The sequence below is a fragment of the Tachysurus fulvidraco genome, chromosome 2 (assembly GCF_022655615.1).
Source record: "Tachysurus fulvidraco isolate hzauxx_2018 chromosome 2, HZAU_PFXX_2.0, whole genome shotgun sequence".
Classification (NCBI taxonomy): domain Eukaryota; kingdom Metazoa; phylum Chordata; class Actinopteri; order Siluriformes; family Bagridae; genus Tachysurus; species Tachysurus fulvidraco.
The window spans coordinates 35,845,333-35,868,381 of NC_062519.1; the positions used below are offsets into that span (position 1 = coordinate 35,845,333).

Sequence of the window (23,049 nt, forward strand, 5' to 3'; positions counted from 1 at the left end):
TGTATCTGTGTTTTTTTTTTCTTTTTGGTTTGGAAATTTGTAGAAAAATGTGAGCGGTTGCAGGGCTTTTGCTCTGGTATTTGGAACTGGTGTAATTTAGAATTCGCTTGAAAGGTAAAGTGTGAGAATCAATAAAGTGTGCCGAACTGTAAGTTCTTCCCGCCGTCTGTTGGTGAGGAGGTGGAGCGCAGGACGGCACAGTTTACACAAATCTGAGCGATAATAACCAAAAAGCAGCTTTTTACTATACGACCTCACCACAAAAAAAAAAATAAATGAAGTGGTGAGTATCACCGCTTCTTAACACTGTCCAAGGCTTTGGGGAAATGTTTCTATTTCGACTGTCTGGTGTTCCAGCAGTTATGAACTGTCACTGCCAGTAAACCCGTTTCATTTTGCAGATGTGGTCAGAGGAAAAGGTCACCAGGGAAAACTCGGCAAAATCACAATTGTTCCGTTAGCATTATATAAGTGTGTTAGGAAATGGAGACAAGAAGCAGTCTTGGGAGTTGGAACCTAATAGAAATAAATTAAAACCATCCAAACGCCCTATTGTGTGAGCACACTGTTAAAAAAAAACCCGAAAAACTTTATAAAGTCACAGAAGCACAGGAAACTGCTCGTGTAAAGAAAACGTCCTGAGAAGTCTTTGGCCATTTTGCTGTCCTAACTGCTCTTCTTTCATCACCTCTTCTTTGTGTGAATGTGTATAGACACACACCTATGTACATGCACAAGCCTGCAGGACAAAGAATAACCATGCTGAGCATTATGGACATTTACTGTGTTTACTCTAAGAATCTAAGACAGATAGACAAATTAGCAGCAGTGACTCCCAGGACAAGCAGATTTAGGTCCAATAGATAGCCGAGCTGTCATCTTAAGACTTGTGACAAATGGATTTTGTTAACACAAACACACCAGGATTCATAAAGTCAGGCAGCTTCTGTCTGCAAATAAGTTTTCCAAACACATTTTTCACTCACAGTTGCTATAATAATACCAGAATAAATGCCATTTCCTTATGCTCATCCAGTCTGGTGTCTCCAAACTTGGATCCAAAGGTCAGGCGATGTGAGTTCTAAATGTTCTCTAGTTCATTTTCTGACAGCAAGAACACAGTGTGATCGATCTAATTATTTAGTTCTTATGAGCTGTGACCCGGTGGCTAACCATTAACACCCGTGCTAACTGCTGCACCCTGTCTCAGAAATGTCAAGCCTTCACATGAGAATGGAGAATTGGTTTATATGACATCAGTAAAGCCGTGTTTTATTCCTCATTCGACGTGACCTCACACACAAAGTAAAAACTTCCCTGGAGGAAAAAAATCGACAGATTAAAGAGGCTAGCAGGCTAGGATCGGGAAGTGTGCTTTACTACTGTTTATGCTTGGCACGGTGAGGTCAGTCAAGTAAACCCACCACACCACCCACACACACACTGTTCTTCTTGAACTATAATAAAGAGGAGTGTACTCTACTTCTCAGATCCTGTGGTGACGGCCTGACTGCACTTTTCCCCACTGGCTAACACCTTGCACAGATTTATAGTTTGTGTTCAGGATGTAATTATCAGCATGAGGTTCTTTGTCTCTTTATTAAAACCTGTTTGAAGACAGTACCCGAGGGACACACTTTGAGTCAAGAGAGACTCGCTTTGATCTGCTTCAGGAGAGCAAGAGCTCATTTACAAGCCTTACTTAGATCACATTGCTGCTTATTCTAGGCTGCTGGAAGTACATTCCATGTCCAGTGGTGTCGATTCTGTCTGAACACGTGTGGAAGTCGGCGTGTTTGATGTGATTCGATTCGCGTGTTTCTACTCAGGTGTCAAAAATTGAACGTACCGTGTGTTATTGCTCGTGTGTCATAAAAGTGATGCGATGTTTAAGATGCAATTTTGCCTCCTTAAGAGAGAGAAAGACCGACACAGAGACTCTGAGACAATTCCTTCAGCCCTATGTAGTATCTCATCATTTGACTAAACATAAATTCATGAGCTAGTCTACCAGTGTGCTGCCCCGTCTTATGTTCTGTTTGCCTGGGAGTCAAAACAACAAGACAAAAAATTGGCAAGTAGCTTTATTTAATTCGACAAGCTTAGTGTTTGGTAATATAGACTGCAGAAAATAAGTGAATGCATGAATTCCTGGATTCAGCTATGAACTTTGGCGTTCCCTTGCCACGCATAAAGACGTCACAGACCTGCCAAACCCTTCAACCTGCACTCCATTTTGTATAGGAGCTCTTTATTTTCTTCCCATTTTGGTGTTGCCAAGGTCCACCCACAGCATCACATCAAATGTCACATGGTCTTTTCATTCAGCTGCTCGTGCCCCGTCACAGGGCAGCGGGTGGGACACGAAGGAAAATGCTATCTGCTCTCTTAACATACGCTCATGATTGACTAGTGTTGCTGTGATTGACAGGGGAAAGAGTGTATGCCCTCCTTTTCACCCAGAGAACACAGGCGGTTTTACTCCAAGCCATGAATTACTGTGACATTATTGGTAGTTGAAACTGGAACGATTGACCGGTGTGTCTGTACATTTAACTCCCTGATATGAGCTGACTCCTTGACTGAATCTCACTTATGTTTATGGCATTTGGCAGACACCCTTATCGGGAGCGACTTACGTTTTCTTATTGTAACTGAGCTATTGAGGTTAAAGGGCTTTGCTCAGGGATTCAATCTCCCAACCTTCCAGTCAATATCCAGCACCTTAACCACTAGGCTACCACTTAGGAACCTTTTGATTTGTGATGTCAATTCGTTGGGAGCAAGAAAGTTCACAGTTTCTGCGAAGGATATTCATACTATTTTTGAGCTAGCGTCTTCATTTCTGCTCGATGAAGAGTTTAAAGTTAAAGTGACTGCTTCTTGTTCTAAGAATATAATCAGTAATGTAGTTTATCTGCAGTTACACTTTCCTACCACTGAGCTTTGTGTGTGTTCGTGGCCAGGAGTGTGTGTGTAAATCTGCACAAGGAACACTATGCATAGAAACATTTGATAAATGACACCCAAGTTAGCAGCTAATGTCTGTATGGATTTCAAAACACACACGCTCTCACTTTTACACACTGCACCCAAACATCTAGCCTGCAACCTCACTGTAATTAGCAGCTAAAATATTTATGCTACCCTGTGAAAGCTTCAGTGCTGCTGTGTGCTTGTATCCATCACAGTGCTGGACTAAATCAGTCCCGCATAAGGTGATTCACTCATCTAAACGTCGAACGTTTGAGCCGGAGGGCTTGGGCGATTTCTAAGGGAAAATGGGGGGCACTTGTACTGAACAGGACTGAGGGGAATGAAAAACAAGCGCACCAGGCTTCCGCTCTCTCCTTTATCCATAAATCCCATGTCAGCAGCTGGAGGAGTGTCGGAGCCATTTTATGAATGAGGGAGGAAGGGGAGGAGGTGAGGACGAGCGTGTGGTAGTGGGCACAGAGTTCCAGCTCGCAGGCGTGTGTGCCGCAGTGACGCGCTGTTTTGCAGCGCAGACTCGGCTTGTTATGACTCCACACCCTGAATCCAGTCCTGGCGCCAGTTAAGGACAGACGACTCGCTGTCCACAGTTTATTCATCTACACTTGTTTATGAACAGATTATCCAAAGTGAGTGTTTGTCTGGGGCTTCGTATTGGAGTCAGGGCACAGGGCTCGGCAAAACGGCGTCAGCTGAGATCACAGGAAAGCTGTGAATCATCCACTCCCTTATCATTTAACCTCACTTTCGGTCTGTTTTCTATTTTCTTAACTATCCATTGCATGCTTAGTTTAGTCTAGCTTATAGTCTAGCTTATATTATTGTGCTTGTACTTAGAACCAGTGTAATTTTTGTAGCTTTCACATCATAGAAAAAGAAATGTTTTTTTTTTATCAAACATGCATTTAATTCAGCAAATAAACTGTTGGTGTTTGATGTACACGAATACTATATTAAGTAGAGATGGCATGATGCAACTTTTCTCTGGTAAACATACGCCTCAGGAACCGAGGCGTTTTTTTTTTTAAAGTCGCTAAGCTTTAAAATGTTTGTTTTAGAAAAGGAAAAAACAGTCAAATCTCAAAGTACACTATATGACAAAGTATGCAGGCATGTCACAACCAGATGTGCAGTGAATATGCCTTCTGAAAAAATCATGGGCATTAAGAGTCGTTTCCCCTTTGCAGTTATAATAATCTCCACTCTTCTGGGAAGGCTTTCCACTAGATGTTGGAGTGTGGCTGTGGGGTTTTGTGATCATTCAGCCACGAGCGTTAGTGAGGTCAGGCATCGATGTTGGGTGAGGAAGCCTGGGTGCAGTCAGTTCATCTCATATGTGTTCAGTGGGATTGACTCCACACGAGTTCTTCCGCTCCAACCTTGGCAAGTCATGTCACCTGTTAATGTGTTGACAGCATGTGCTTCCACATAGCTGCCTTTATAACTACTGTCCTTAGTGTTGCCACGTCAGTAAAGCCTTTTACACCGGCATGTTCCCGAGTGGCTGTCACGTACACTGTGTGTGTACATTGTGTTAGATCACTCAGCTATATGCCTCGGCCATTGCCGCTCTGTCTACCCCAACACCCCCCTGTTTTACTCTCTCGGACATCACCTGGAATTGAATCAATGATCCTTGGTCAACGGGTCCACACTTTTCTTTCTGTCTGTTACACACTCACACACTGCTTCATACTGCTTGGGCAGGTACTTTTAAATTTCAGATATTAAAAAAATAAGTTATTTCACACCATTTTATTCTGAAGAAAAGTGCCAGACTTGTTTGGAGTTTCATTGAAACGTGTAAGACCTGGTTAAGCAGCTAGCATGATCAATATAGGAAGATCAGTTACAAAATAGCAAGATCAGTTACTTTTTAAGCGTTTAAGCATTTACATGCAACTTTGATAAACGTACCGATTCATACTGATTCTGTTTTGTTTCACACAGTTGCTCTACCGTGCCACTTTTGACTAACACCACAGGCTGTGTACAGATGAGATGCCTGTTTTGAAGTGGAGAATAAACACATACCTCTCTAACCAGTTGTCTTTAAACAGAGTTTGATCGATCATTTAGTGTCTGTTTCTGTCCTGCTTTCAGCTGAATAGTTTATCATGTGGTAATGCAGAAACCGTGTTGTTGTCGTCCGTCCGTCCGTCTGTCCGTCCATCTCTCCACAAACAGATGGATCAGTTCTGCTATTTTCCCTGGGTTGCATCCAGACGGTGGTCTGCCAGTCCAGTCCATGATCCCCTCTATTACCTCACACAAGAATGCAGAGACATCTATACATTGTATTCAAGTATCCTCCAAGTATCCTCCATTCAAGTATCCTCCAAGATCCCAAACAGTCTGGCTTTAAAGCAGCTCACTCTACAGAGACAGCCCTTTTGGATGTCTCTGAGAAGCTACATACTGCTAGATCAGCCAAACTATCATCCGTCCTTATCCTCCTTGACCTTTCAGCAGCGTTTGATACGGTCAACCACAAGACTCTCTTATCCTCCCTCAAGAGTCTTGGGATTTGCGGATCAGCTTGGGAATGGATTGCCTCCTACCTGGAAGGACGCTCGTATCAAGTAACATGGAGGGGAGTGACATCTGCTCCACGCAGACTCTCCACTGGCGTCCCACAGGGCTCAGTACTTGGTCCTCTTCTTTTCTCCTTGTATACTCACTCTCTTGGTGAAGTTATTTCATCACATGGGTTCTCTTACCACTGCTATGCTTATGATACACAACTTATCTTCTCTTTCCCACCCTCAGATGCCACAGCTTCCGACCGGATCTCAGCATGTCTGGCAGAAATTTCATCATGGATGACTGCTCATCAGTTAAAGCTCAATCCTAGCAAAACTGAACTGCTGTTCATCCCAGGTGATTCATCCCCAGGTCACGATCTTGCTATATCCTTGCACAACGATCTGATCTCCCCTTCAGCCACAGCTCGCAACCTTGGGGTAACCATGGACAATCAACTGTCCTTTTCCTCTCATGTTGCAAATGTGAGTCGCTCATGTCGGTTTCTTCTCTACAACATTAGAAGGATTCGGCCATTTTTGTCCACACAGACTGCCCAGGTACTTGTTCAGTCTCTTGTCATTTCTAGACTGGATTACTGCAACGCACTGCTGGCAGGTCTACCTATGAACGCAATCCGTCCTCTGCAAATGATCCAAAATGCAGCTGCCCGGCTTGTTTTCAACCTGCCAAAGTTCTCGCATACCACCCCGCTGCTGCGATTCCTCCACTGGCTTCCGGTAGCTGCACGCATCCAGTTCAAAACACTGATGCTGGCCTACAAAGCCAAAAATGGACCAGCTCCCTCTTACCTCAAAGCCCTCATCATTCCTCGCACTGCACCCCGCAACCTCAGATCTACCAGCACTGCTCGACTGGTTCCACCATCTCTCAGGGTAAGAGGCAAGTATACTACAAGACTCTTCTCTGTACTGGCACCAAGGTGGTGGAATGAACTTCCCATAGAGGTCCGGACAGCCGAGTCACTGGCTATTTTCAAGCGGCGGTTGAAGACCTACTTATTCAGGAAGCACTTCAACTAGCACTTCTTTCCTTATCCTTTGCATTTTAAAAAAAAAAAAAAAAAAAAAAAAAAGACACTTTTTCATTGTAACTTTGAACAAATGTTTTAAACTCATGGTATCTTAAGTATGTAACCTAGTGAACCAGCATTAATGTATTCAGTGTTAGAGATTTAAGCACTTATGTACGTCGCTCTGGATAAGGGCGTCTGCCAAATGTAAATGAAATGTAAATGTATTTACAGCTATGTACTTTTTACATTACGTTATCAGGTTGTTCACATTAGTATCAAGTACTAGTGGTTAAATGTTTGAAGCTTTATTTAGCTGAATTGATCATTTTGTGAGCAGCAGATGAACCGATTACATTTTGGAACCGAACCAGACAGACTCAAGGTCACAGGACAAGCAAAGAGTATGACCTTTAGTAGTCCTTCACGTAGCATCCTTCCTGTTTGAGGTGTATTTTAAAGGTGTTTCTGGCAAACAAATCACTACCAAGAAGGGCAACTTTAAATGTTACATAGAAATAGCTGCTGAAATCGAGGAAATAAAGGCCACTGAGGCATAAACCCTGGCATGGAGTTTAGTCCCTCACATGGCACAATCAGATCAGACAAAAAGTGCTTGCACAGGTGTGTTCCCATAGTCCTGAGAGATCGAGTCAGCTGATAACTCAGGGTGGTGTGTGTAATGTGAGTGTGTGGAACAGTCTGAGACGAGGGTTGGAAAAAAAAAAAGGGTCAGTTTCTCTTGGCTAGTTGACAGTGCTATATTCCTCACCCTCTCCTGATAAAGAGCTTTTATTCTTTCCTGCCTTTGACGCCACAATGTTTTTTTATTCAGAAAGAGAATACTGCGCTACCTAACTGGCAGCGGGTCATGCTCTCCTCTTACTCGGTCGTTACTTAGATTCATGAGAACCTGTTGTCATTTAGATGTGTGTTTGTATTATGTTTCCATTACGGTGCGGTCATAAACTAAAGGCTTCACAGTCTCTTCCGTGTGTGAGTAGAAGGTCAGGCTGTTTTGTTTCAGACTAGATAAGGATCTTTGCCCCGAGGTCTGTCTGTGACTCGAGTGTTTGGTTGGAAACGGCCTGGTGTTTTCCTCGTTCCGTGCTGCCGCTCTGTAGCATTGGTGTGTTAAAGGACCACTTTACACATGAAAGGCATGCCGGATTCCAGCAGAGTCACGTCTACGTGCTCGCTGCTCCGAGACGGCCTCAGACGCCACAGTGGAACAATCAACATGCTGACAGAATGAATCAGTCCTCCGGGAAATCAGCCCCCAAGTTCAGAGAGGGTGACAGTCGCTAAGCTTCAGAGAGTGCGTGGAATTTTCTTAGACACTGTATTTTTCAAGAAGACGCAACGAACGTATCCTGTTGAATTCTGCCAAAGAGTATGCAAAGTCAGTCGTGTTGTTTAGGTATTTCATAGATGTTTTCTCCTAGGAGAGTGTAATAGTGAAATCTGTCCTTGTTGTTGAAGGTTGAAAAGGGGTCGGATCTTTACCCCTTGCCCCTTTTCCCTGCTTACAACACCTCAACTTCAAGAACTGACTGTTTACTTGCTGCTAATATATACTGCCTAATATATCCCACCAATCGACAGGTGCCATTGTAACAGGGTGATCAATATAATGTTTTAGTGTTATGACACGTTTGTATGTAGACAGAATGGATATGTGCTCTCACGTGTGTTGATCAGACGTAAAGTGGTATTTAGTGCCACCCACAAAACTCACAGGCAGCTCGGAGCACACAGTAATCCGTCAGAGTAAAACTATTTTATTATGTGCTATTAAAATAATAAGTAGGCACTAAATTTTCCATCAGCTTAGGAATTTGTTTACTGCTGTGTCCAGATAGACCAGCTCGTCTGTCGTAGACGATGTGTTTGACGGAGACTCCACAGCTTTTCTATAAGGCGCTGTGGATAATGACGTCGGCTCAGCGCTGTTATCCGTAATCCAAACCAATAACTCAACTGTGGAATTTGCTGTAATTCATGCAAGTTACCATATTAGAAGTGGATCAAGTCGAGGTTTGTTAGTTAGTATATTTATGCTATCCAATTAAATATAGGAGTAATTTTTCATAAGATTACATTACTAATAGATCTAGTGGTATCCAGCTTGATAAATGGTGCTCGTTGTCCATCACCTTGTGGTTAAAATCTGATCGAGAGAGTGCTGCACTGCACAGAGAGACAGATTTCACTCTAATCTGATTTATGGCAAATCCAGACAGAGGGGATTGTTTGGAGTGAAATTGTTTTGGCGAGTCACAAGCAGAAAGCATTTGAATCTGTACTTTTTGCGTCAACGTTGAGGTAACTGTCTGATCCTTCACCATTACTAATCGTGACACTGTAACAATATTAATGTTCAACTTTCTGCCTTCCCCCAAACTCGCCAATACAGCAACAGTCCAGTTCTTCTCTTTTAGTTCAACACACTCGTCAGTATGTACAAAGAGAGTGCCATGTTCTGCCCGAACAAGGCTTCTCCAGTTCCCCAGCGTCTGGCCGAGCACACTGCCAGTCTGTTCTGCTCTGGACCGACTGTCGCTTTGTCTCCTGCCTCATGATGCGAGTAGTCAGCTCCACATCCACTGAAGGATTGTCTCGTTTGCTTCACAGTCCTACCTGGTACTCCAACTGGAATCTGTGGACTGCAAGTGTAATTAACACCCAGATAACACCTGCAAGGGACGAGGAAGATGAAACCACACATACCGGTGCTGTTCTTTAGTTGGCGCTATTGAAACTTCCCAACAGTTCTATAGCGATAGGAATCTATCAAGAACAGCAAAAGCTGTGATGTTGCTAGAATTATATAAACAAATGAAAGATGATGAGGAAGAGGCAGAAATGCTTGTTCTGTTCAGTATTCACAAAGAGAAACAATATGCAGGTTGTGTGTGAGAACAGGAGTTAAATTAGTCCAGCTTTGATGATGGAGAGTTTAGCGTGCTAGTGAAGTCGAGTCAATACCTCGGGTTGTCCACACCTTCACCGTAACGGCGACTCAGAGGTTTAGTCGTGTAGCATGTCCATCCACAAAAGTTGCCAGGCTGCCATGTGCACGTCATGGCAAGCAATTTCTTCGCACAGCGCCTGGTTGCAGCGTGTTACAATGTCGACTGTAAGCCTCTCAATTACGCAGCAGGCCCAAAGAACGGTCATGTGCAAGCTTTTCATTTACTCTCATGTCTGCTGCATGGTAGTCGAAAAAATTATGTAAAAGCTTTCAACACAAATAAGCTTGACAGCTTTCCAGCTCACTCATCAATGTCAGCTTCTCTGTGCTCACAGCTGTATACACACACACACTGCACAGGGAGAGAGAGAAGGAAGTCAATATTGATATTTAAAACCAGAGAAAAGTAGGTTTAGGTATGCCATGCCAATCATCAACTCCTGACCTATACTTAAACCGCACCCCCACCTGCTATATGGTGGTATCTTTTGTTGGTGTCACATTCACAATTATTTCAAGAATTTGAAAACAAGATCACTTTTTTTCATAAACATATCTGATGACACTGTTATGCATTTAATGTAGATATTGATAGATTGAGCACAGTTGTTATGATACCGCGTGTTGAACGCACCTTTCCACCCCCAGTTCTTAATCACCACAGCTAATCCTGATGGCTCGAGGCAGACTGCCTGAATCAGGGAGTGCACATCCTGTGCATGCAGGAACGGAACACCTGTCTGGTACAGGGATCAGATCCTTATGATTCAGACATGTCTAAGCTGCTTGCTGTTTGCTGTCACCGTGCCTAACCCTGACTCCACTTGTACTTACTCTCACTCGACCTAAAACAGATCTCACTGTGACGTTAAACGTAAATACCAGACTCTTCAGAATGAATATAGATACTAAAGAGTTTGCAACTACTTCCCTTTTTCCACCGAGGCAGTTTTAGTGCTGGTTTGGAGCCAGAGCCTAATTTAAAATCAGTTCTTCTTTCGTTTTCGACACCTAAAGCACCGGCTCTGAACCAGGAGAAGTGGTTCTTAAGTAGCACCAAAACGTTGCTGGTCTAGACTTAAGAACTGCTTGTGTCAGCGGCTGGGGGCGGGGTTACTATGACCAACAAGACAAAAGAGAACGTCCTTAGTGCCTTTTTATATAATTTTAAATCAGGATTCGCCCCGTTTGGATGCCAATGTAGGTTCGCAGTAAAGCAACATCCACCATTGTTGATGTTGTGTTTGTGGTGCTGTATAACGTTGTATAAAGTGACGTAAGACTCGGCTCTGCGATGGCTCTCTAGCCCATGGAAAGGCAGACGGTTCTTAGAAGGCTCGCCAGTGGAACCAACTTCGAACCAGCACTAGCTCTGAACCAGCACCCGGTTCTTTCTGGTGGAAAAGGGGGGGTTAATGTTCAGCATTTTTGGTCAGCCATTTAGGATTCACCTAAACACAGATAATTCGTATGATCAAAACTGTGTGCTCCTTTCTCACGACAGCCATCGATCAAGAACAGTCTCAGACATGTTTCTGTTGATCTGAATTATACTGATGCTAATACATAAAATATGCTGTGTAAAACATTCTACACCAAATCAAACCTCTTATCATATATGCTTCTAAAATGATGTTGACAAGTGGAACAGAATAGTCAGGTAAAATGTTGTGGGCCTGAAGCCAGACACACGAGGTCAACATGTGCTACCCTTGTAGTACTTTTCCTACAGTCATGGGTGTATCGCTGGGTGCGACTCTTCTACTGTAGGCTGATTTCCACAGAAGTAACCAGACAAGTGTTATGTCTTTAATTTGACCCTGACCTACATGCTCATTGATGTCTTTATTAGGAGTCAGTCATGTGGCAGAAGGTCTGGCGTGTTGTGCCGTCTGAGATGCTTCTCTGCTCATCGTGGATGGAAAGTGTGATCATTTAGAGGAGCTCAGTTTCCGAAACACTTAAACCAGCCCATCTGTCACTAACAACCATGCCATAAGCAAAGTCATGGAGATCACACTTTTCTGCCCATTTTTATTGTTGATTATTAACTGAAGGGGTGTGTGTGTGTGTGTGTGTGTGTATGTGTGTGTGTATACACCACAGCCATGTTCTACCATTTCTTTGCCCATAAACAAGGCCCTAAAGCAGTAATCTGAATCCTGTATCTTTTGCACATGGTGAAGTGTTTATAAGATGCAGGCAGTGATATGGCAATAGATACGATTCTGCAGCCTGGTTGCTGTAACAGTTTGTCGCAGACTAAGGGCTGTCGCTGCTTTTCCTGCAAGCTACCTGAAGCACAGTTTGTCCTGGAGACATGGCACAGGTGCACTTTGTTACGGATTATTATTTATAGGTGACACCCTTGTCTTCGTCAGTGTGGATTCTGCTGCTATAAAACGCAGGCACAGGAGACAAGAAATCAGAAGTGACAGCTGTACCAGCCAAGCTGTGCCCGTTGTGCCAAAGCTCCAGGACCTGGCCACCTCACACCGTGTTATTTGAACATCATGAATGTTCAAAAGCCTGTGGGCTGAACAGAGCAAACAGACACCCAGCATCTCAGCGGCCCAGTGCCAGAAACATACTCACACTCATGTTTGTCCTTAAGTTTCTTTATTTCATTTTTAAAAAAAAAAGGAAATTCTTTAAAACTTTAATTGGCTGATGATCAGATGTCCCCCGCTTTTCAAATTCAAGTTCCTTGTAGTGAGAGGAAATACAATAAAAATGTGAAATGTAAAATGTAGGTGCAATAAGAAGGATAAATAAAGAGAGAAACTGTAAATGGAAATTTGCAGAGGCTCTTGCCTAGAAGATAGAGGGGTTGGAGTCTCCTCTAATCCTCTCAGCTGTCCTCGCTGTGAGTAGGGTCTTGCGTTCTAAGGTTTTGCAGTTTCCATACCACACAGTGATGCAGCTGGCCAGGATGCTTTCTACAGTTCCTCTGTAGAAGGTGGTAAGGATGGGTGGTGGGAGGCTGGCTCTCTTTAGTCTTTGCAAGATGTGACGTTGTCATGCCATATACACTGTGAAGTTGGTATTAGTAGTCTAGGTGAGGTCATCAGAAATGTGTACTCCCACTACTCAAGTGTCACCCTGCCACATGCGTCTGGGGGTCCTTGGTATCGCAGAAGTGAATGTTAATTTTCTGTGCATACTGGCGTTTTGATTTCTTGATTATTTTGGAAAGCTGAGCCCTTACTGACCCGAGATGCCCTTGTTCTTCTGACTTGAAGGCAGTATCCCTCTGTTTGAGCAGGACACCGACCTTACCCATTAACCACGGCTTCTGGTTAGCTCGCGTGGTTATGGTTTTATCAAAAGTGACGTCCTCAATGCACTTCTCTATGTACCCAGACACAGAGTCCGTGTATTCCTCCAAACAAATGTGCTGGTCATAGATGGCAGCTTCCCTGAACATGTTCCAGTCTGTATTCTCAAAACAGTCCTGTATGGCTGAAGTGGCTCCATCCGGCCAGATTCTGATGATCCTTCGTACTGGCGTGGAGCGCCTAATCAGTGGTCTGTATGCTGGGAGGACACTGACATCACAACAGTCACTTCAATGACAGAGACCTCAGACTGGACATCTGCTGCAAATCTGGACAGCTAACAGTATATCAGTGGAACTGCCCCAACGATCTTGGCCCTGATTAATGGCTGTTTGCAAACAGAGGCTTTTAATGAACGGTGTTCATCTTTTACCCTGCGCCGTGGCCGACTCCCTCGCTGCCACTTCAGCTATTAACACAGCACTCGCAAGACTCGCACAAACAAGACCTCTAAAACCCCCCTGTCTACACCCCAGACTGCTGCTGCACCCTCACCACAACAGGACAACAAGAAACACGGCCAAGTTTCCATCCACTTTGTGCACATAATACAAGCGATTAAAACAGAAAGCTGCAGATTTTGCTGCCAGCAGCTTGTTTTCATCAATCTGGCCATTATAAGAATCCTTGAGGTAATAAAGCCATTTCCTGGAGGAATTTTTTTTTTTTTTTTTTACTTTTTATGTTTTAATCAAGAATTTCATGTATAGCAGGAATAGAAATGATACCATAAACTCGAGTCACAGCAAATTTACACTGTTTTGTCTGTAGACAAAAAAAATTGAAATTATCCAAAAAACAAACATTGAGATGTATCATATTATAGATTTTATATTTCTGTATTATTGTGTAGTATTTCTCCCAAAAGTGTAAACATTAGTGTTTAGGTATCAGGTGACATTTAGGTATCAGGTTTGTATTTAACTTAATGTACCATGTAACACATTTCATATAGTATTTTAACACATTGATTAACAAAGGCAAATTTAAAACAATAAAAATAAAAAAATTCAGCCCAGCGGTCCTTTTAATGGTAACAGTCAAAATCAAATGAATATATAAAATACATTATGATGGCTTATACTTTTTATTTTATTTAATGGCACCTTTTTCAATCCATAAATGATAAACTGATCTTTTTTTTAGCAGCTGGTTTAGTGCCATTGTTCTAACACCCGTGTTTGTTTTTTGTTTGACTGATTAAGTTTTCTATATGTTGTTTTTTCCCTCTCTAACTTTTCTTTTCGTACCTGAAAAGGTGACTGGAATATTTACACTAGTTTTTATTCATCCAGTTGTGCAGGACGATCTTTACAATAAACACATCACAATTTTTTTATTATTATTTTTAATAGAAGTAATAGAAAACATTTTGTGCAAATGGTTTCGATTGGACCACCAGATGAGTACAAACTTGCAGGATACAATCAGATGAAGGTGTGTTCGCTCTGCCATAACTAATGTAGTAAACACAGCATAATATTAATTGAGTAAAACTGGCTATAATGCTCAAATGAGCTTTTATTTTTCAGCCTTATTAAGCGCGTGCAAAGCAGAAATGACATAAGTACGCAGAAATGACATAAGTACACACAAACACACGAGGCTTTGTGATCTGGAATCTCAGGAGTTTCTAAACTCACTGGGAAAATGCTGAGTATCAATACAGCGTCCACTAATAACTTTATCTCATGGAGCATCTTTGTGTGCGAGCCCTGTCTGTTTCCTTTCTTATTATTCCTATCTGTTCTTTCTCTGTATAAAAAGATGCCTGTGTTTCTTATCACTGGACTGCTTTGAATTTGTTTGCTGCCTTTTAAGCACTCGGGCTGTAATTATAGCTCGCTTGTGTTGATGTCAAAGTGGGCAGGACTTTCAGGAAAGTAGCAAATGTTTGTGCTTTCTCTTTGAGGAAAGCCTAATTGATTTGTTTTTTAAGTTCGTGCCTCAACATGTCATTGGAAATGTTCTGCCGTGTTTTCCAGTAGCGAGACTACTTAACACTGCCTTCTGCCCGAATAGAAAATCCAATCCTTGACGTGGGCCGCCTCTTAACGCTCATAATGCTCTGCTACCTTCATAACGTGCTTTATTGCTCTGGGAAGCTTCAGGCTGTCTGGTTGATGATGGTGACGATGATGATGATGATGGACGATCCGTCTTTCTCTCACCAGAGCGACGATCCGCCGCAGGAGATGAATGACGAGGAAACTTGAGCTTGATCCTCAGTGTACAGTTTCGATCAACACAGGAAGACAGCGCAGCCGTTTTTGTTTATGCGAGCTGTAAAACAATAAATAAATAAAATAACAGATATTATTGTATTGAAATCTTCAGTAGATTTAGTTGAAAATGCAGAAGAATGCCTGAAGAATTTCAGGCTCCATATTGTCACTTTCTTGACGTTCTTTCCTCACACACGCACAGATCGGGAAGGGTGAGAGAGAAGAAGAGAGGCAGAGGACACACTGTGCCAGCAAGTGCAACCTGATTTCCTTAGACACGCTGCTTTGGAGCAGCCAAGATCAGCAGAGCTGCGAGGACCTCAAATGAACTTGGAGAGATTCCTGAATTAATAGGGAAGTGAGGCCGAGGTGACGGTGTTGACTAAAAATAAAAAGGCCTGAGGCGTGTGTTCCATGGCTCTTCTGTTTGTGCCATGAGGCTGCTTGTGTGTGTGGGTTGGGGGGGTGGGGGTTGGGGGGGTGGGCATGTGTGTGAGTGTGCGCATGTGTGTAGGAGTGTGGAGGCCTGTTTTGTAAAAGCTGCACTAACATGATATTACTCTCCACAGTCTGTAGTGAGTTGATCAATTCTGCTAGTGGTGATTTATGATTGGCCGACAGCGAGAACTCGCTGATGGACAACAAAGAGTGTCATTCGAGGTTTTTAATCTCATCTGGGCAGACAGATTTGCATCATTTCCCTGACAAATAAAGGACGTTCATTAATCCGAACACGTGTTCACGGGTGGAGAAACGACGGTCAGGCACCTGGGACGAGAGATTTATATGGATCTCAATCTGAGCAGGAACAATGTTTTTGCTCTAGTTTACAATTGTGTTCGCTACAACCCTGTGAGGTTGGCCTGATTCTGGTGAACCCTGGTGCATTTCTGTATATCTTGTGGCATCATGAACGTGCATGAAGAACACAACGCAAATCAGATGTTTTTTGTTTGCGTTTTGTTTTGTTTGGTGTTTGTTTTTCTGACTGTGCACAATAGCACTCAAACAAACAAACAGTTCTTTACTGATTTAGAAAGCTGCTGAATGTTTCAAGTTAATTTGCTTCATGGTGGAGCAGCGCACCCTGAATCAGGAGCACGCAGGTTTGGAAACACTACCAAAGCCAAGGCCAGTATACCGCGGTCACATAACTCCAGCGCTTATTAACTACAGAACCTTCACAATTATGCCTGGCAAGAGAATGTAACGTTGATGCTTTGAGTTCTCACAGTCGATGTGACTGATCTTACTAACTATCTTACTTACTATACTATCAGCGTCACGCTGCAGCCCTAACGCTGATCTTCTGTTATGGTGCAAACTCAATGTTCTACATTAATGCCATAATATTAAAGGTGGGGTCTCCATTGTTTGAAAGCCAATGTTGACATTTGAAATCACCAAAACAAACACACCCTTAACCCAAATGGGTCCCACCCCTGTTTTGATAGCGCCGCCCACACATACACCAGACAAGTATAACCCAGACAAGTATTATGGCAGAACCTGTTGGGGCAGCTGACCGAGGGGATATTTTTATCAATAAATGAACTCAATGAGTAATACTATGGTAATACAAATGTGTTTTTGTAGTACTTTTGTTGTACCGTGAAAGGTTTAACTCCGTTTTACGCGGAAGACGTTCAGTTCTCTCCAGCGCTGGAAAGCTGATCCTATATTAACATGGGTCTTGCTTCTTGCCTTATAAGTAAGCAAATAAGCCTTTCTTCGCTTTCTTTCTTTCTTTTTATCCGCCATGTTAATATTAAAACCGCTTTCTGCTAATGTCACACATGCGCACTGAACACTCTCTCTTTCTGAAGCATTTCTCAAACAACGGAGACTCCACCTTTAAAACCTGTTAGAAGGTAATGAGCGGCTATTTTGTAACCTAGTCAACTAGCTATAACACCCTAGAGCTGATGGAGGTATGATTCCTGGAAGGGGATTTGCAGGCCTGCTGTTCATCTGCATTCAGCTGTGCAGTGGAAATGCACTGGTTTGGGTCATTGCCCAATTGTGACATTATTTTGAAGAACATATTGGCCAGCATGCGGAGAGATTTTTCTAACTGTTTAGTAAACTCTGTTCTCTCGGATTATTATTGGCTTTTGGACAGTTGGGGAAAAGCTGGCAGAAATCAGGAGACCAGTTAGGGTATGCGTTATACCGATGTTTTCTCGCTTGAGGTTTTTTCCCCAGGCTAAGGACAGTTTGTCTTGTAGCTGATTTTGACCTGAGAGCAGTCCAGAGAATTGATCCCTGGATGTTGAGATATGTGATTGGTCCAACTTGTAACTTCCTGTTTCATCTTGATGGCAGGAAAAGAAAGGTAAGAAGACTTTACTAAAGACTTTATAAAGAGCAAAGGGGGCACTGAAATAAAAATGGATTCAGCTCCAAACCCTGAATACGTTATATCTGGGCAGATTCAAGTCACAGGATTTTCTTGCAGAGTTCATGTGTGTTGAGCTGAAGTAAGACAAAAAATTCTATTTGGATTATTCATTAAATCACAGAAAAAAGACCAGTTTCATTTAGTATTAGTCTTTGTCTATCACTTTTCAGCACCATTTGAGGATTCATACCAAAGAAATATACCAATGATGATGAACATTGGTAGAGATTGCCTTTAATTCTTACAAATCTGAATGACATACAGCATTACGCAATGAAGTCACATTTGGTAAGGAATCTTCGATGTGCAAACCTGCGATCAGAAGCTCCTCCCTAAACGAGCCCAGAATCGCTGCCAGGTGTGGACTCAAGTTTCAAAAACAGCCTTAAGTTACTGGCAGTCACACAAGTACATTTTTGGTTCAGTCGTGTGAGTGTCAGGTACTTAAAGGTGTAGAGTAAATGTTGGTGAGTTATTCCATCACTAGGTGTTTGCCAGAATAGAATAGTTGTTTAAATAGTTTAGATAGTTTAGATATTCAACCAACTTGCATAGATTTTATACCTTATCAGTTATGAATTCTAACGCTCTAACCATGGCAAGATTGAAAAACGAACACGTGGCCTCCGTAGACTGGCCTTTAACCGTGTAAGAGAGAGACGATGCAAATAAATGACACGACAAGGCAGCCAAAACAGTGCAGAGAAAGAATGCAGTGCATGTTATGCGAAGCCTCGTGCGGTACGCGCATTGCAGCTGTTCTAGCTCACTGCTTCGACTTTTCCAGCTGCTGGTGACTTCCACAGAACTGCACAGTCTGACGCAACGGAAAGTAAACGTTCGTTTGAAGTGTGTCTGAAGGAATTAGTGTACGCCGAGATCGGCAGAAGACTTTGGGAACGTAGCTGCTCTGTTTGGAAGTTAAACTTTTAGAACGTCCATCAAATGCAGGATGTTCACTGATCAAATTTGCTCTGGCGTTTTTCGAGGATTCTTTAATCAAGTGCAATATTCAGTCATGTTGCTTTTGAACGCAAGCACACAGCTAATTTTCCCGCTGCTTCTGGATTTCACACATCTGTACTGTAGAGCTAAGAAAATAAAAGCCTATATAGACTTTTTATTTTTAGTTCATAGCCACATGGTTAACTGTGGTTAACTGGTTAACACATGGTAATTTTTAACATGGTTTTATTATTAAATTTAGACATAACATGTCTCCATACATCGGTCAAATCAATACGGCTTTGCAAAATGTCATGATGATGATGATGATTTTACTGAGCAGAAGCGTAACATGGCTGGTAAACTATATGATGCACTGCAAAGATTAGATTTATTTCTGCTTTATGACATCTAATGATCCAGCAACTTGAACTGTGACACCGAGTGCGTGTGCGAGCGTTCTTGAGAGTTCCCAAAAGTATGACTAGTATATAAGAAAGTATGAAGTATATACCTGACTAATACACACACACACACACACACACACACACACGCGCACTTGTTGAACATCCCATTCAAGGTGTAGCCTTCCTTTATTGTTCTGAGCTTCACTCTTCCAGCTGTGGGGATTTGTGTTCATTCAGCCACAAGCACATTCGTAAGGTCAGACACTGATGTCAGGTCTGTGGTGCAGTCAGTGTTCCAGTTCATCCCAAAGGTGTTGAGGTCAGGGCTTTGTTCAGGACACTTGAGTTCTTCCACTCCAACCTTAACAAACCATGCCTTCTTTACACACAGGGACATAGTCATGCTGGAACAAGTTTGGGCCTTTTGGTTTCAGCGAAGCGTACAAAAACATCCTATTCGAGTGTGTGCTACGGGTGTGTGCTTCCAGCTTTACAGCAGCAGATTGGGGAAGACAGTCAGGCGTCCACATACTTTTGGCCATGTAGTGTAGATTTGTTTGTTATCGAACAATGATGAGGTTGTTTTACACCATGTGATTAAACCTGCACTGTGGACATTTTCTTAATATTGACAGTAAACAGAAATTGTCCTTCACCCTCTGATTTAATAAAAATGCCTAGTGTCTGTTACATAACAATTGTTTTAAGATGTTTCCTCCCTTAACCCTGATACCCCGATGAAATTTGTAGTCCTTTTCCACTCAAGTTTTACCTGAGGCACATCTACCAACACTACACGGATGTTTTTCTATTAGCAGCTGCTTCAGGGAAATAAAAGGCCTGTTGAGAATGACAAATCATCTCCTGTGGAAACTTTCCATTTTGCTCCCTCCTGTTTTTTTAACCCGTATATCTGGCCTGCTGGAGCACGCCTCAAGGTTATCTACATTTTAACAGCCTCTAGCCCTTGCTCACACTTCCTTCTTTACTCGCTCGCTCTTGCTCGCTTTCCACTGTAGTCAGCTCACGATGATTATCCAGAGACGTGAGAAATGTCAGGTAGAGCTGGGCGAGGTGACAACAATATCATGTCACGATTCTCGAAGGCAGTTCAGCCACATATCAGCACTGCATCATGTATCGTCATGGGTAGTTTACATGGAATTTCCCAGGAATCAAATATTGTTGCGCTTTTGTCTCTTTAACGCTGGGAAAATCTGACATTTAATTTCTTACTAAATATATATATTGGTTATAACATTAAAAAAAAAGTTTTTATTTAAAAAAGTTTAAAAATTGTACGTGCATCAGCTGCTTCCAGTAAATAAGTGTTAATTATATAACTATCCACCACAGAGTATGTCTGAATTGTGATGATCATAATTGATCACAATGTCTGTTATCTTATATTTCCCTGCCCTGGTGCAGAATTATCTCTTCGTGTGGCTCCACATTTTTTTTTACACCGTCATTGACTTTGATATTCAAATGAACATTTTGCATAAGCGGATGTTCTCAGTTTACAGCTTTAAACACACACGCAACGAACTCTATACACCATTAACACCTCCTTACTGCAGGCTTGTGTCTAATCAATAGGAAATTTCTGGAGGACGGCCTTTGGCTTCGGTGTCAAGAATTCACACGTAACGCCTCCTCCGTTACAGCAGAACACTGCTAACGGCGTCAGGCACTTTGTTTGGGTTTTAATCCTTCGGGGTCACCCGAGTTCACATGAACTGAGTGGGAGTGTGTTGTGAGGGCAATTGTCGACCGATCTCATTTGTCATGGTGGAGTCCCAACCCCACCCCACCCCACCCCCAGCCCCCTCTACTGAAGTTTCAGTACTGGTGTCACCTAAACTGATATCTGAGCTCCCGGCCTGTCACTAATGCCTCTGGCCACTGTGGAAATCGTGAGAACGATCATCATCAAGAGCAAGAAGCAGGAGCTCATTTAAATGTAGGCTGTTTCTGTGCCAAAGCTGGTGTTTTTTTTTTTTTTTACTGGTGTTCTGACCTGATTCAGATCTATCTCTCTCTCTCTCTCTCTCTCTCTCTCTCTCTCTCTCTCTCTTTCTCTCTCTCGTCTTTTACAATGCGCTCTTATTTAGAATGATAGCACGGGGATCTGGTTGGTAGTTGTAGCTGAGTGGAATCTGTGGCCTGGATTTGTGTGTGTGACTGAACCAGACCCTAACAAGGAGAAACCCTTTACATTCAGCATGTGGACGATTAGCACTGATGTTGCTTTATGTGACTTCTAAACCTTTATTTCTCACAGAACACTGTATTTTCTCACATTAATTCAGCCCCCATTCATCTGTAATCGCGTCCCTGTGGCTGATCATGTGGACACCCGAGAGGCTGATCTTTAGAGAGACATCAGGATGGCACGGAAGTGACCGAAGGCTTCTGGTCTGAAAATAGCTCAGACATGCCTTAATTAAAACATCTGCATTTAAACGGTTTACACGGCTATGACTTATCACTCCAAAATACACCCACAGATTCTTCAACCTTCAAATGGAACATATATGGAAATTATTCATGTCAAATTAAATCCATTGTGTACTTTTGACCTAGCTAACGTTAGACATGGAAATAGTTATCATCAGTTATTTATATTTATCAGCGTTGCCGCCAATCCTATCCAGTCTTTATGTCCTGAGGTCAAGTGTAACCTGCCTTGTGTCCCGAGTCTCCTGGGAAAGGCTTCAGGTTCCTCTTGACCCAGTAGGATATGTGTAGATGAATGGAGTTGCAGATTAAATGTGATATTTATTTATTTATTTATTTATTTATTTATTTATTTATTTATTTATTTATTTATTGTCAAAGGTGGAAAAACCCTAGCATGTTTGGTGACAGAGTAAAAGATGAAGTGGTTCTGGATCACTGTACAAATAAATGTGATGCTCCAGCAACATCTTTATCACCTGGAACTATGTCAGTGTCTTAACTAATTCATGAGAGACAGCTCTTCACCCCCAAGAGCCTGCTGGTTACCGTAAATACACTGTATATATGCAAACCCCTGTTATTACTTTAATCTCTTAAGACTTTTTAATTCTGCGTAGGCAAAATGACTACATGGCTTATGCACATTTTTAGAAAATAATCACACCTTGTCTGTTCAAGAGTAAATATCATTTTTATAACTCATTTTATAGCTCATAAATATCAACCCTCCGGTTTCCTATTACAGTTTGTGTTTGAATTTGAAAAATCTCTTCTATAACCCGTCCAAAGGTCTGTTTTGTCAGCCTTTGATTTGAGAGACCTGAGATCGTGAAAACAGTCAGGCTGATGGCAGAAAGTTTTAAAGATTACACAGAACACCTTGGACTTCTGCGCATGAAATCGCTGAACGTTACAGTTTAACCGGACAGACCGATGTTTTGGCTCTGACATGCCATCTAGTGGACACTGCTTTTAATCCTCCAAATGTACATAAGTTCCGAACGTGTGCGTATAAACACCACTGGAGCTGTGCGCGGGAACTGGTACGTACGGGACTGAAAGTGAAGTATATTCGCACGTTTTTAGACACGTAGGTCCACACGTTGTTCCACTTCGAGGTTGGCAGATATGCAAACTTGCAGTTCTATTTTTTCTGTCATGGTTAAGTAGTGTTTGTGTGTAGCATTGCTTTATAGTGCCGGTTGTTTATCTTGAACACTGTGCACATAAAATTAAACTGAAATTAGATCTGAATTAGATCTAAATTTACACCAGTTTTAGTTGGACATATCAGTAGGGACAGACTAGTCTCCGTTTAGAGGAAATGATGCATTAATAACTGCAGACTAAATGTAAATCGAATCATGTACTTTTGGCCAACTACATTTTAAATGCTGCAGTAATTTCCTAATGTTTTTCTTTCCTCCGTAATAATCAGAGGAAACGAAATAAAGTTACCAAAACAGAGCTTACGGTTTTGCTTTAGTCATTGTTCGTTAGCTCCGTGAGCTGCTGGCAAAACTCGGGTTATGTAATCGTTGCTTCGTTTGAAACAATTTGATTAAAGCTTGAACGGTAAACGGTTTTAGTTAGAATCTCAAATGTTCAAAACTTCAGTGCCTTTTCCTGCTGCAGTTTTATCTTTTTTAAATTCGGGCGAAATGAAAGCTGCATAAAGCCTATTAAACCTTTTGAAAAGCAAAAGCACCACCTTTCCTTTGGTTCTAAAGAGAACATCTGGCTTTC

General features: G+C 42.2%; 1 protein-coding gene across 1 annotated transcript in view; it reads left to right on the forward strand.

Moving 5' to 3' along the window:
- The window catches only part of igf1rb (insulin-like growth factor 1b receptor), a 66,771-nt gene that overhangs the window by 22,217 nt on the left and 21,505 nt on the right, over positions 1-23,049 (forward strand). The window lies entirely within an intron of this gene.